Genomic DNA, 11,840 nt, shown 5'->3' with positions numbered 1-11,840 from the left:
TATTTTATTTAGAGATAGGGTCTCACTGAGTTGCTTAGTACCTTGCTTTTGCTGAGGCTGGCTTTGAACTCATGATCTTCCTGCCTTGGCCTCCAGAGCTGCTGGGATTACAGGCATACGTCACTGCACCAGGCTCCAGCCATAATTTTAAAGTGATCCTTTTGCCATTGATGCCATCTCTCAGAAAACTGATCACAAGATGCAATATTTTAACTTGTACTATATTCAGGAAATATAAATATAGATATGCACATATATTCTTATTTAAATACCACAAACTTATACATGTTGTCATTGCTCAGAGATGATAGATGAGATTTCACGATTTTCTCACAGACAACCAATTTACGCTTTCCTAACAATCAAGAGTTTTAGGCAGTGAGATTCAGTTTCCTTCTGGGAAACTCATTGTCTTCTATAGCAGCCCTGCTTTACTCATTTCTAGGTGGTTACTGATCACACTGTTCTTTGAGTCCTTCCTTTTGGGATACCCTCCACACAACGTCTGCTTCTAAGCATATGCTGAGCTTCTCACCCACAATAACTGCGCTTCCTACCCCACTGCCTTGGCCCATCTACTAAGAAGTCATTGACATTCCTGCGGGAAAGGAAATGCCTGGATGAAAATAATTCCCTTCGACTGACTTGAAGATAGTTCCACTAACATCACCCAAGTTCCAAGGTTATGTTTTCAGGTCAGATCCAGGGCTCATACTGGACTCTTCACCCTTTATGTTTTTGTTCTCATTAGTAATAACATTTAAACTAACATTGAAATAACCGTGCTGGGTTGTTTTATTTTTTTTTGGTATTTAGATTTATGTATGAAGACAAATAATACATCAATGTATTGAAGAGATAGAGGGCATAACAAATTCATCATGAAAGTTTAAAGAAGAAAGAAACTTATCTGTGGGTTTGTGCATTTCATGAAGGAACTATAACTGAATCCAAATTCTTATTGTTAAGTTAAATATTATTTCCAACACAAGAGAAAAAATCCATCTCCCTTTCTCATGGGGTAAATCTCTGGACTTGGCTTCTGTTGCTGCCTTTGGCTCTGAAAGCTTCCACTCGCCACCCTCAGGGTTTTAAACACACACCCAATATCTCACCCCACACAGATACTGTCCCTGTGTCCACACAGCTGAGCTCCATGTGGTGTTTTAATAATCACAGGATCTAATTCCCACAACTTGTCCTGAGTAGCTGAGATTTATGATCCCAATAAAGATTCAGCAGAGAGCTGAGGGTAAATAGCTCAGAGCAACTCAGTTTAAAAGGTTGCTCTAAAATTCCCTACTTATCACCCTACTGATCATGGATCAAAATAAATGTGCATATGAGTTACTTTTTCAGGTCTAATAGGGTGAACATGTTTTGGAATTAGCAGTGGTTCCTTCATAACAGTGGACTATCTCTGAAGTTCCCTTTTGAAACAATGATCTTAATTTTAAATTTTAAAAAAGTATCAGGCAAATCTGTTAACTGGACATAACAAGGAAGTGACTGAGACATTCAGAAAGCAGAGATCAAGAACCTCAACTTCTGACATTTACTTTTAACCAATTTAGTAAGTTGGCGAATTTTAAAATATTAATGAGGTTCTAGTTCAAGCGATGTCTGGAACATTCCTGAGGGAACCTCAGCAGGCATCCCACTAAAACACCCATGAAGACAGGTCAGGTTGAGAGTGTACCTCACCAGTGCAAAGCCAAGAACTGCAAACCAGCTGGTTTCACAGCCCATTATTCAGTCTCTCAAACCCAATTAGGAAACACACGCAGTAGCTCAGAAATAGAAATGGAATAAATTTGATGGCATGAGAAATGAGTCTGCCTCTGATGCTAGACATTGCTTTTACAGGCAAAAAGAATGACATCTCTTTTCTTTTTCTAATTCCCACTTACCTCTCCCAAATCACAAGCCTTTCTGTCAGATGAGGTATGTCTGTCTTTTCTCTCCCTCCATATTTTTAAAATATGGCAAATGATAGCAGTAATATATATCATTTGATGTACTTTGGAAAGTCAGAAAACAGAAAAAAGAAATAATCACCATAGATATCAGATGTTTAATCATTTAGTGCACTTTTCAGCCTATGGGTATTGTTGTCTGGCCAAGCCCTATGGTGGACTCTGGGCACTCACTACCAATCAATTCTAGGAACCATTTCACATTCTCTTTTCTTCCTTCAAATCTTGACACCACATCTCTTCTTTTTAATCTCAGCTGAACGTGTCATCTTTTTTTCCTTCCACATTTTTATTGGTGCATTCACACTTTACTTTTTATATAGAAGAAATCTTTCTGTAAACACCCCTGGTACAGACATCTGTCCTCATGTGTTTTACCCTCCTCCGGCTCCAGGATGGACCCTCCATTTTGCATTGGATCTCATGTTCTGCTCCTCTTCAAAATCTTTGTTCCTATAATTGTTTCTCTTCATACCACTTAATTTTTCTTTTCCTTATTTGGTGGGTCATTGTCAAGGGATATGAAAGGCCATAATATCTTGTACTATAATTTTTAAGACCTTATGGTTTCCCAAAACCTCAACATCCCTAAAAACTGCCTGTGAGCACCCTGCCAAGGTGAACCTGTGAACCTTTATGATAAGGCTGGTCCCTGTCCCAAGTCCCCCTTCTTGACCTCCCCTGTGACCTTGTGATCTTCAAACACACCAGTGATAGCTCCTCACTCCTTTGCTTGTGTACTACACCCTGATTCCTCAACAGAGGCACCTGTCCTAAGATCCTTGTTATCTCTCAGATCCTGACTAGCTTAGGGAAGATCCTGCTTCCTTGGTGCTCACACCATGTAGCCCCTTGCAAGATGATGTACCTTCCTCTTCAGAACCCATGGGTATAATAAATCCTTTAATTTTGTATATCACTCCAAGTCTAACTTCCACAACTTTTTTGGAATGATTCTTAAAGACCTCACAAGGATGACTTACCACCCCATTTATAACACATACCTGCATCTTAGGAAAAAAACCTCTCTAACTCCTGTAACTCTCCCAGCTCCTGTCCAATTTTAAGGTTCACATTCACAAGAAAAGGGTTAGCAATAATTGTCCACACTCAATGATCATTATTATTCTTTCCTCTTTTTCCCTCTTCAACCCAGTCCAATCTGGGCAACAAGTACACCCATGTTGGTAACTCTAGTGATCACTATTGGGTTCAGATATAACTTGAATTCACAACAGCTTTTGAGACTGTGGAGCACTCTGTTCATCTTTGTATATTTCTTTAATTGGCTTTTATGAGACCACCATGCACTAGCTTAACTTCTAGTCTACTTCACTGGCTCTTGCTTTTGCTGGAGGCTTGTGTTCCCAACCAGGACCTTGATTGGGAGCACAATACTTGACAGAGCACAGTGCAAAATGAAAATGAAGTGCCCTTGCTCAAAAAGTATTAAGAATTTCAAGATGGTAAGAGCAAAGCATTCAAGAAAGCATGGGGTGCTTCTTAGCATGAGGCCTCGGGTGCTACATACGTCATATGCCTATGAATGGGCCCTGCTCTCATCCTTCCAATGCTGTTGTGCCTGTAAAGTGCTAATTTATAAATGATCTCATCTAATCCAATCAACTTTCATTATCACACACAGTATAAGACCTGTATTTTATCATAAACTCTCCATTAACCATTCCAAATTCAGCCATTCAAATGCCTGTTATCCATGTGCATTGGAAATATAAAAAAAAAAGTACTCAAACTTAACGTGTGCAAATGGAGCTCTCACTTCCCAGAAAAATTTGTCCCAAAGTCTTCCCCATTTCAGTAAATCCAACTCAATTTTTCCAGTTCTTTGGGCTGAAATAAGACATTACAGTCATCTATCTTAGTGTACATTCTGCTGCATTAATACCACAGATTGGGTAATTTTATAAAGAAAATAAATTTATTTCACTCAAACTTTTTGAGGCTAAGAAGTGCAAGAGCATAGTGCTAGCATCTGGAGATGGCTTTGTGTTGCATTATAACATGGCAGAAGGTAGAAGACAAGAAAGAGCCCCCAGAAAAGAAAAAATATGAGGGGCAGGCCTGCCTTATAATAATCTGCTCTTGGAGTAGTGAATAACCCACTGTTGCAGGAAAGGCATTGCTTCTGTTTAACAATCAAATAACTCTTTAGGAACTTCATTTCCTAACATTGCCACAATAGCAATCAAATTTCAACATGAGTTTTGAAGTGAACAAATCGTATAGAAACCATAGCATCAACTTTAAGTTCACATTTTCTCTCACCTCTCACATTCAATTCATCAAATCCTATTCAAAATATTTTCCAAACCTAACCAATCAATAGTTTCAATCACTTGCAACTCTGATGCAAGTTTCTGTCCAACTCTTCTACGCTTGTATTCCTCCTTGAGTCTGTTCCCCACCTAACTGCAATTATCCTTTTAATATACAAGTCATGGCTTGCTGGTTCAAAATGGCAAATTTGGAACCCCGTTTTTTTTTTTTTTTTTTTAGAATCTCTAAAAATGGCTTAAGAGGTTCTAAGGCAGCCTGCTTCTAGCCACCTCTTCAACCTCACCTCCCATTGTTATCATCACCACATTAGTTTTCTTGCTGTTTCTCAAGCTTTTCTTTGCTCTTGTGGGTTCCTCTGCTTAGAAAATTCTTCACTGGAGTTTTGTTTTGTTTTTTCAGTTGTTGATAGGCCTTTATCTTATTTATTTATACATGGTGCTAGAATCGAACCCAGTGCCTCACACATGTCAGGCAAGTGCATTACGGCTGAGCCCTGGCCCCAGCCCATCACTGGATCTTTGAATGATTTATTATCTTAATTCAATCAGACTTTGACTTGCATGGCACCTCCTCAGAGAGCCTTCTGTATTGAATGTAAACTCTGCATATTTTTTTGCATATCTCCTCAGATTCCCTTTACTATTTCACATGTTCCAAAGATGACATCCACCTACTGAACCTGGATTATGCCACACCATTGCCATCTTTATTGAACTCCCAGAACTAGCAGGAAATTGAAAAAGTCCCACAATTTCCAATTCTCCACTTACTTCTGAACCTAGATGAAGTGCTACACAAGAGGAAATGGAATTTGTCTTCTTGGTCAGGCTTATAAGGCCCAATGATATATCCCTGAAGAGCAGGAGAGTTATCCATTTACAATCAATGACCAATGAGCCACTCCCCCAACCCTATTTTATATTTTATTTAGAGGCAGGATGTCACTGAGTTGCTTAGTACCTTGCTTTTGCCGAGGCTGGCTTTGAACTCGTGATCTTCCTGCCTTAGTCTCTGAAGCTACTGGGATTACAGGTGTACACCACCACACCCAGTATACTCTCTGTCTTCCTGATCTGTTCTTTTCATTGTGCCTTGATGTCCTATAGTGTATTTATGTATATGTGCACATGTATGTATGTATACATACATGTAACATCATGACATAATAGGTACTTAACAAATATTTTTGAAAGAATAAATGAAAATGCAATACTCTATTCACAATTCCTCCTTTTTTCCCTTTATTTTATTTATTTTTATGTGGTGCTGAGGATTGTAACCAGATATGTGCAAGGCGAGCACTCTACCATTGAGCCACAACCCCAGCCCTCACAATTTCTCATCTTGTTCTTTACACTGAATTTTACAAAATTGCATTTGGTTTTCCTTTTATTTGAGTAAATATTTTCTAGAAGAAAATAATTTCTTTGAGGATTCTATTGTAAATATATGTGAAAGTAAATGTACTACCAAACTAATTTGTTTAAGCAGACATTTAGAAACTATTAGTATGTTAAAATATTAGTGATTTTAAATATTTTACTTATAACACAACTAGGATTTGTTTGTAGATTTCTTTTGTGGGATAGTTAAGTTTTTATATCAGAACACTGCTAATTTTATAAAATAAATTAGGTTAAATGCACATGTTTTTCTGTGTTTTGAAAGCAGTATTTTTCAAATTATCCATGGTGAGAGAACTTTGTTTTATCAATTTCCAATGATTTACTACTATTTGTGCTAAAATAAATTACTAGAAAAAAATGAAATAAGAAACCAAATAATCAAAACATAAGTTTATTTTCTTTATTATTGGATTCAACAGTGACAAAGTCATTCTGTCAAATTGATGTTAGTTTCTGAATGCCAGCTCCCAGTGACCATGTTTATCTTGAACCTGTAACAAGTAGTTCATGGCCATGTCCAGCCCATTGACTATACTTTGAATAGCCCTGCTTGAGAGTAAAGGTCTAATGATTTTGATGATGCACACCAATAAGCAACAAAACAAAACAAAACAAAAACACAAAAATGTTATTGTAGTAAAATCTCCATATCTGTAGCCTGATTTATTTATAAATTTTATCTATCATCAAACTTATTTTATAAATACTCTGGATGCTTAGATTATAAATGCCCTTCATCCTCATCTCATTCTTTTATTAATTAGTATACAAGACGCAAAATGCACTTAAGTTTTGTTGTTTCTGATATTGTGTATCAATTTCTGTTTTTTACTAACATAAATGATTATTTAAAATTCTGCAGGCCAAATTTTTTCACATCTGATGAGATCATCCTTGGTTTGACTCATAATGTGATTAATGAAGGTTTTCTTTGAACTAACAGATAGGAAAAGTGTCATTCATCATATTAGTAGTACTTCTTCAAGCTGTGGCTTCTATTCAGGAGTATAATAATGTGCTTGTCCATTTTGTGGGGATTCATTTAGTGATAATGAAATTATGTCAGCCATGGCCTTGCAATTAGTTTATGAGGCAAACATACCATGTGCCACTTATACTGTACTCCTGGGATATCTGCAAGATCACATATGTGGCTTGACCATCTGCACAAACTGAAAGGGGCAAAGCTATTGAGCAGAACAAATACCATTAAAGTGAAAATTATTTCTTTTGTTATAAAAACCCCATATAAATAAAAGTCCTCTTTCTCTCTATATCCTTTTGGATTTCTCATGAAAACTCCTTATTTTAAAAGACCATAGCTATAGAACATGTTCTTCAAGGGGCAGCTCAGTTTTTCAAGCCTCTGCTCATTTAAAATTCAGATTCCTGAATCCTATCCATAACTACAAACCTCAAAGGGAAGATGGGAAGGAGAAAGGAGTCAGTATCTTTGGAAAACTCCCCAGGTGATACTTATGCATAGATACTTTGAGAACCAATTCTTCAAAACATTTTTTTAATTATAGGCATTGCACATGATTCTTGAAATCTTCACACATAAAAAATGGACATCTTGGGCTGTGATTGTGGCTTAGTAGTAGAGTGCTTGCCTATCATGTGCGAGGTCCTGGGTTCAATCCTCAGCACCACATAAAAATAAATAAATAAATAAATAAATAAATAAATAAAATAAAGGTACTGTGTCCAACTACAACTAAAAAAAATTTTTTAAATGGACTTTTATTGTGAGATAGTTTAGTATTGTAACACCCTTTTCAGATCCCCCCTCTGATTTTAGTTAGCCTATTCTTTGTTCTGTTCTCTCTCACATCAATTTTAATAATTTTTGTCCTCATAGGATATCATATATTTCATTTATATTTCAAAATAACAATCTTAATAAAATTACTTTTGAAAGTTAATTCTTGTGCTTTTCTTTTTCTCATCTGTCTGATTCTATTTGCCCCTATACAGGGATGTAAACCATTAGAGATATCCTTTAGTTTAAATGAAATGGGAAAACAGAAGATTAACATTTATTTAGTGGGTACATAACATAAAAAAGGTCAACTTTTTGAAGTCTGCATAAAAGATGATGGTCTTGAAAGCTGTTGATTTATAAGAACCAAGACTTTTGAGAGAATAATTCTTGAAAATTAACAGGCAAATATTTAAAAGGCACAGGTATAAAATCAGCCTACAGATTTTAAAAATGGAGAATATATTTTTCCAAGTAGTCCAAGTAGTCCCTTGTCAGGGACTCTGACAAGCACCAAGGTCAGAGTGAACTTCTGGATGACTAGGAAGGATCACACACAGAAGAGCAGAGATTATACTTAGAAAAGACCCAGTTTGCGCCCAAAGGAAGCCCATCAGGCCAATCCAAGGGCAGTCAAGAGGACATGGAGCCAAGCAATACTGAGAGATGTCCATCACCATTCCCTGAGTACTGCTACCACCCTACCAAAGAGCACTGCAGTCTCTCTCACTGCCCTCCACTGAAGTTTCTTCTCTGCTCTCCCTTTGCAACTCAGCACTGAGCACCCAGTAGGAGAGTCACCAATGTATGCCCTAAAGTTTCTCTCAGAACATCTAAACCCTCCTACATTCCTTTTTAATGACCTTCAACTTTTTAAGTCTCCTAAAAAAGAGACTGTAACCCTGTATAGTGAAGGAGTTGGATAGTGTAGAAAGAACTATCACTTGACTGGGGTGATACTGGAAAAATGTAAAATCAAGAAAAAGTTTGACACTTTGAACCAGAACAGTGGAAAGACCCACTCCCATTATTCTAGTAGACAAAATGCACATATGTCAGGCTTCCACTTTTCTTACTTGGAAAATTACAGCAACTACTTAGCAGACATTCCTGACTGTTCTCTCCACCTTCCAATTTCTTCCACATTGCTTCCGACAATAAAAGGATCCAGAGTTGCCTTGTTGTTACTCTACTTTCATTACTCTGCTTTTGCATACAAGAGAAAGTCCAAACTCAGTAGTGTTGACTGACTATTCCTCAAAAGCCAACCCTATGCCATTTTTCTAGCCTCATCACATGCTTGGTTTATGGATAAATCTCTATTTCAGACATTTCCAATCAAGTGAGCTTTTTTCAAACTGCAGAATTTTCACTTACTACTCCTTCCTCTAGGCTGTCAAGACCTTGCTTATCTATCATGCTCCTTCCCATGGCAGCCTACTTTTATGATCCTACAAAAAGTTATTTGCTTTCTCTTCCATTTATCCAGATCCTTCATTCAGACTCACAGAGAAGCATTTTTTAGAGCCTTTTATAATGCCTTGCTTCCCTCTTTGAGAGCATCTTGAAAGCGGGGAACTTCCTTCCACTTGCTTCTTTTTCTATCTAGGGCTCCAAGCACAGAACTGCTGCAGAGGAGGCACCCTGTAAATGTTTGCTGAATGACTCCATCCACAATGAGCAACACAGCTGACTAATAAAACTGAAATGCCTTTGTTCACACAACAGTCTAAATTCTTTGTTGTTGTGATCCAGCTGTTTTTTTCTTCTTCAGATATTTCATTTATTTTATTCATTGCATATCCTTTCTTTAAGTTTGGCCAATCATCCAGACCTGACAAGACGGTTTTATCATCTTTTTAACATTTTGAGTCTTTTATCCAAAGGATACATTGTCCCTTCCAGCTGCATCCTCAGCAGCATTTATTATTGCACTTTGAATGTCCTCACCCAAGTAATAAATAATAATTCTGGACAGGGATATTTATATGACATTTATCTTAACCTCCCTACAGTTATTTCTTCTCTTGTTTTGTCAACTGGATCATGAACTCCTTAAGACAGGCATCGCAGATCACTCCCATTCTTTATATTCTCTTAACTTTCTTGAGTTTAATAAATGCCAGCAAATGTTCTATCATCTCTTGAGAACTAGTTCTGGAATCAGAAGACCTAGGATTATATTTCAGATACCCTCTTTAGGATCTAGGATTTCGGCAACATTTTTAAGCCCTCCAACACACACATAGAACATTTTCTCATATACAAAATGTGAGAAATAATAGTACCTACATCGTGGGATTTTCTTGAGAGAATAAAACAGATGATATATGTAGACTGCTTGATACTGTACTTACCACAGAGTAAATACTTAGGATTTGTGAGGGATTATTACTTTACAGGTGCTAGCTGAATAAAGAGAGAAAATATAGATGCCATCAAATCTGCTAATTTATTTATCAGTCTGTAGTTTGCTAGGGCTACCACAAGACAGTATCACAGTCTGGATGACTCAAATGTTTATTTTAATATTATTTATTCACAATTTATAATATTATTCACAATCCTGGAGGTGAGGTCTCCAAGATCAAGGAATTCTTAGTGTTAGTCTTCTCTGTCTACATGTGATCTTTCTTCTGTGCCTGGGTCTGAACTCCCCTTCTTATAAGGCCATCAGTTATAATGGACTAGGGCCCACTCCCATTGAACTCATTGTTAGTTACTACTTTAAAGATCCCATCTTGAAATTTAGTCCCTTTCATAGGTACTGAGAGTTAGAACATGAAGCATGAATTTGGAGAGGAGTCACAATTCAATCCTTAACTATCAGCAGTAGAATTCACATACATCGTTAGTAACATAAATAAGTAGCCATGGTAGACTGCTCACCCTCTTCTTGCTCCACTGGTATTGGGCTCAGCTGTGTGTGTGTGCAGCCCACCTCCTGGCAGCAGTGTTAAGACCTGTTCTCAGCAAACTTCTTGCTCTTTTCCCTCTGCCCTATGGGCAGTGTGCATCTCAAATAAGGGCTGCCCTTCAGCCTACTGCCTGGAATGAGGCTGGTTGGGCAGAGCTGCTAATGTGTAAATTTAAGTGACAGTATACTTTTTTTTTAAGTCACTGGGATTTGGAGGAATTCTTTATTACTACATGGAAGCTACCACCAACAAATGCATGCATATACTTGTTACTTTTTCTTACAGAAGATAGAAACCCAATATTCCACCAACAAGGTAACTCTTATAAACCCAAATTACAAAAAGAGGAGTAGACTATGTGTCAGACCACATGACGGTTAACAACTACTCTCTTACCCCACTTCTTGGAGGCTTTTATGTCCCCAACCTCTGCAACTTGACAGGCAGTGCCTCTAGTGGGAGGGGTAAGCGTCATGAGCTATCATGAGGGATTTGACCTCCTGGAATATTTTTTTACTACTTTTCCCACTTATGTATACAAACATGCTGTCTTCCCTCATGCTTCAATTTTCTCTTAGATATGAAGTGATTGCAATTTTTGGACTGGATTGGCAGTTTTTTCAGCTCTGTCTTTCCCAGGTTGAAGGAGAAATCCTATTCTGTTCTTAAGAGAATCACACTGGATGTTAAGAATCAGAACTGTCTGCCCTCACTTGGCAAACACAAGGAATCCCCAAAGCAGCATAACATCAACCACAACAGGTTCAAGTTCACCAAAACACACGCTAGGTTCACAATTCAATAATCAGAATTCAGTTTGCTGCTATTTCTTCGTTACTGTGTGAGGGTGACACTGAAACTTTTAGGAACAGGCAGGATTTTGGCTGGTGAAAAAGAAGAAAGACATTTAAGATTGATGGTGCAGTTGAAACAAAGTCACAAATGTATTCTGGGAATACAGGTGAGTGTGGTAGGGCAAAAGGTGGGGCAATGGCTATCAAGAAGTTTGACAAGTAGCTGGAGGGTGTTCGTTGGCAGACAGGGTTCAGGACTCTCAGCCAAGGAGCAAAAACTTTAGATTTTATGAATCATAAATTTATATGTTTATACCTGTTTAAAAACACTTATATAAATATGTAATATTGCATAGAAGTTCATAATTCAGGCATATTGAACAGACAGCCTGATTTATACGGCTCTTAGTCCTTCAACTTAATTACATTGTTTAGCCTGTGTAAGCTTCATTTGCCTCTTCTATTTAATGAGGATAAGCATCCTCACACAGTGAGATCAGTGGAGAGAGGATGCATGTAAAACTCTTGGCAATATATCAAAGTCAAAAGTAAAAGCTCCAGAAATAATACTTCATAAAAATTGTGTTATCAACACTGATTGGAAAAGAAAACTCAGTCCTATACCTTTGTGGAGATTTGACCACTCATACCCCTTAGTTGTACTCAGACATTGTAAATGTTGCTTC

The sequence above is a fragment of the Marmota monax genome, unplaced genomic scaffold, assembly GCF_021218885.2.
Source record: "Marmota monax isolate L192 unplaced genomic scaffold, Marmota_monax_Labrador192_F-V1.1 WCK01_AAM20220418_F8-fsc00107, whole genome shotgun sequence".
NCBI classification, from domain to species: domain Eukaryota; kingdom Metazoa; phylum Chordata; class Mammalia; order Rodentia; family Sciuridae; genus Marmota; species Marmota monax.
This window is presented reverse-complemented; position numbering follows the sequence as displayed.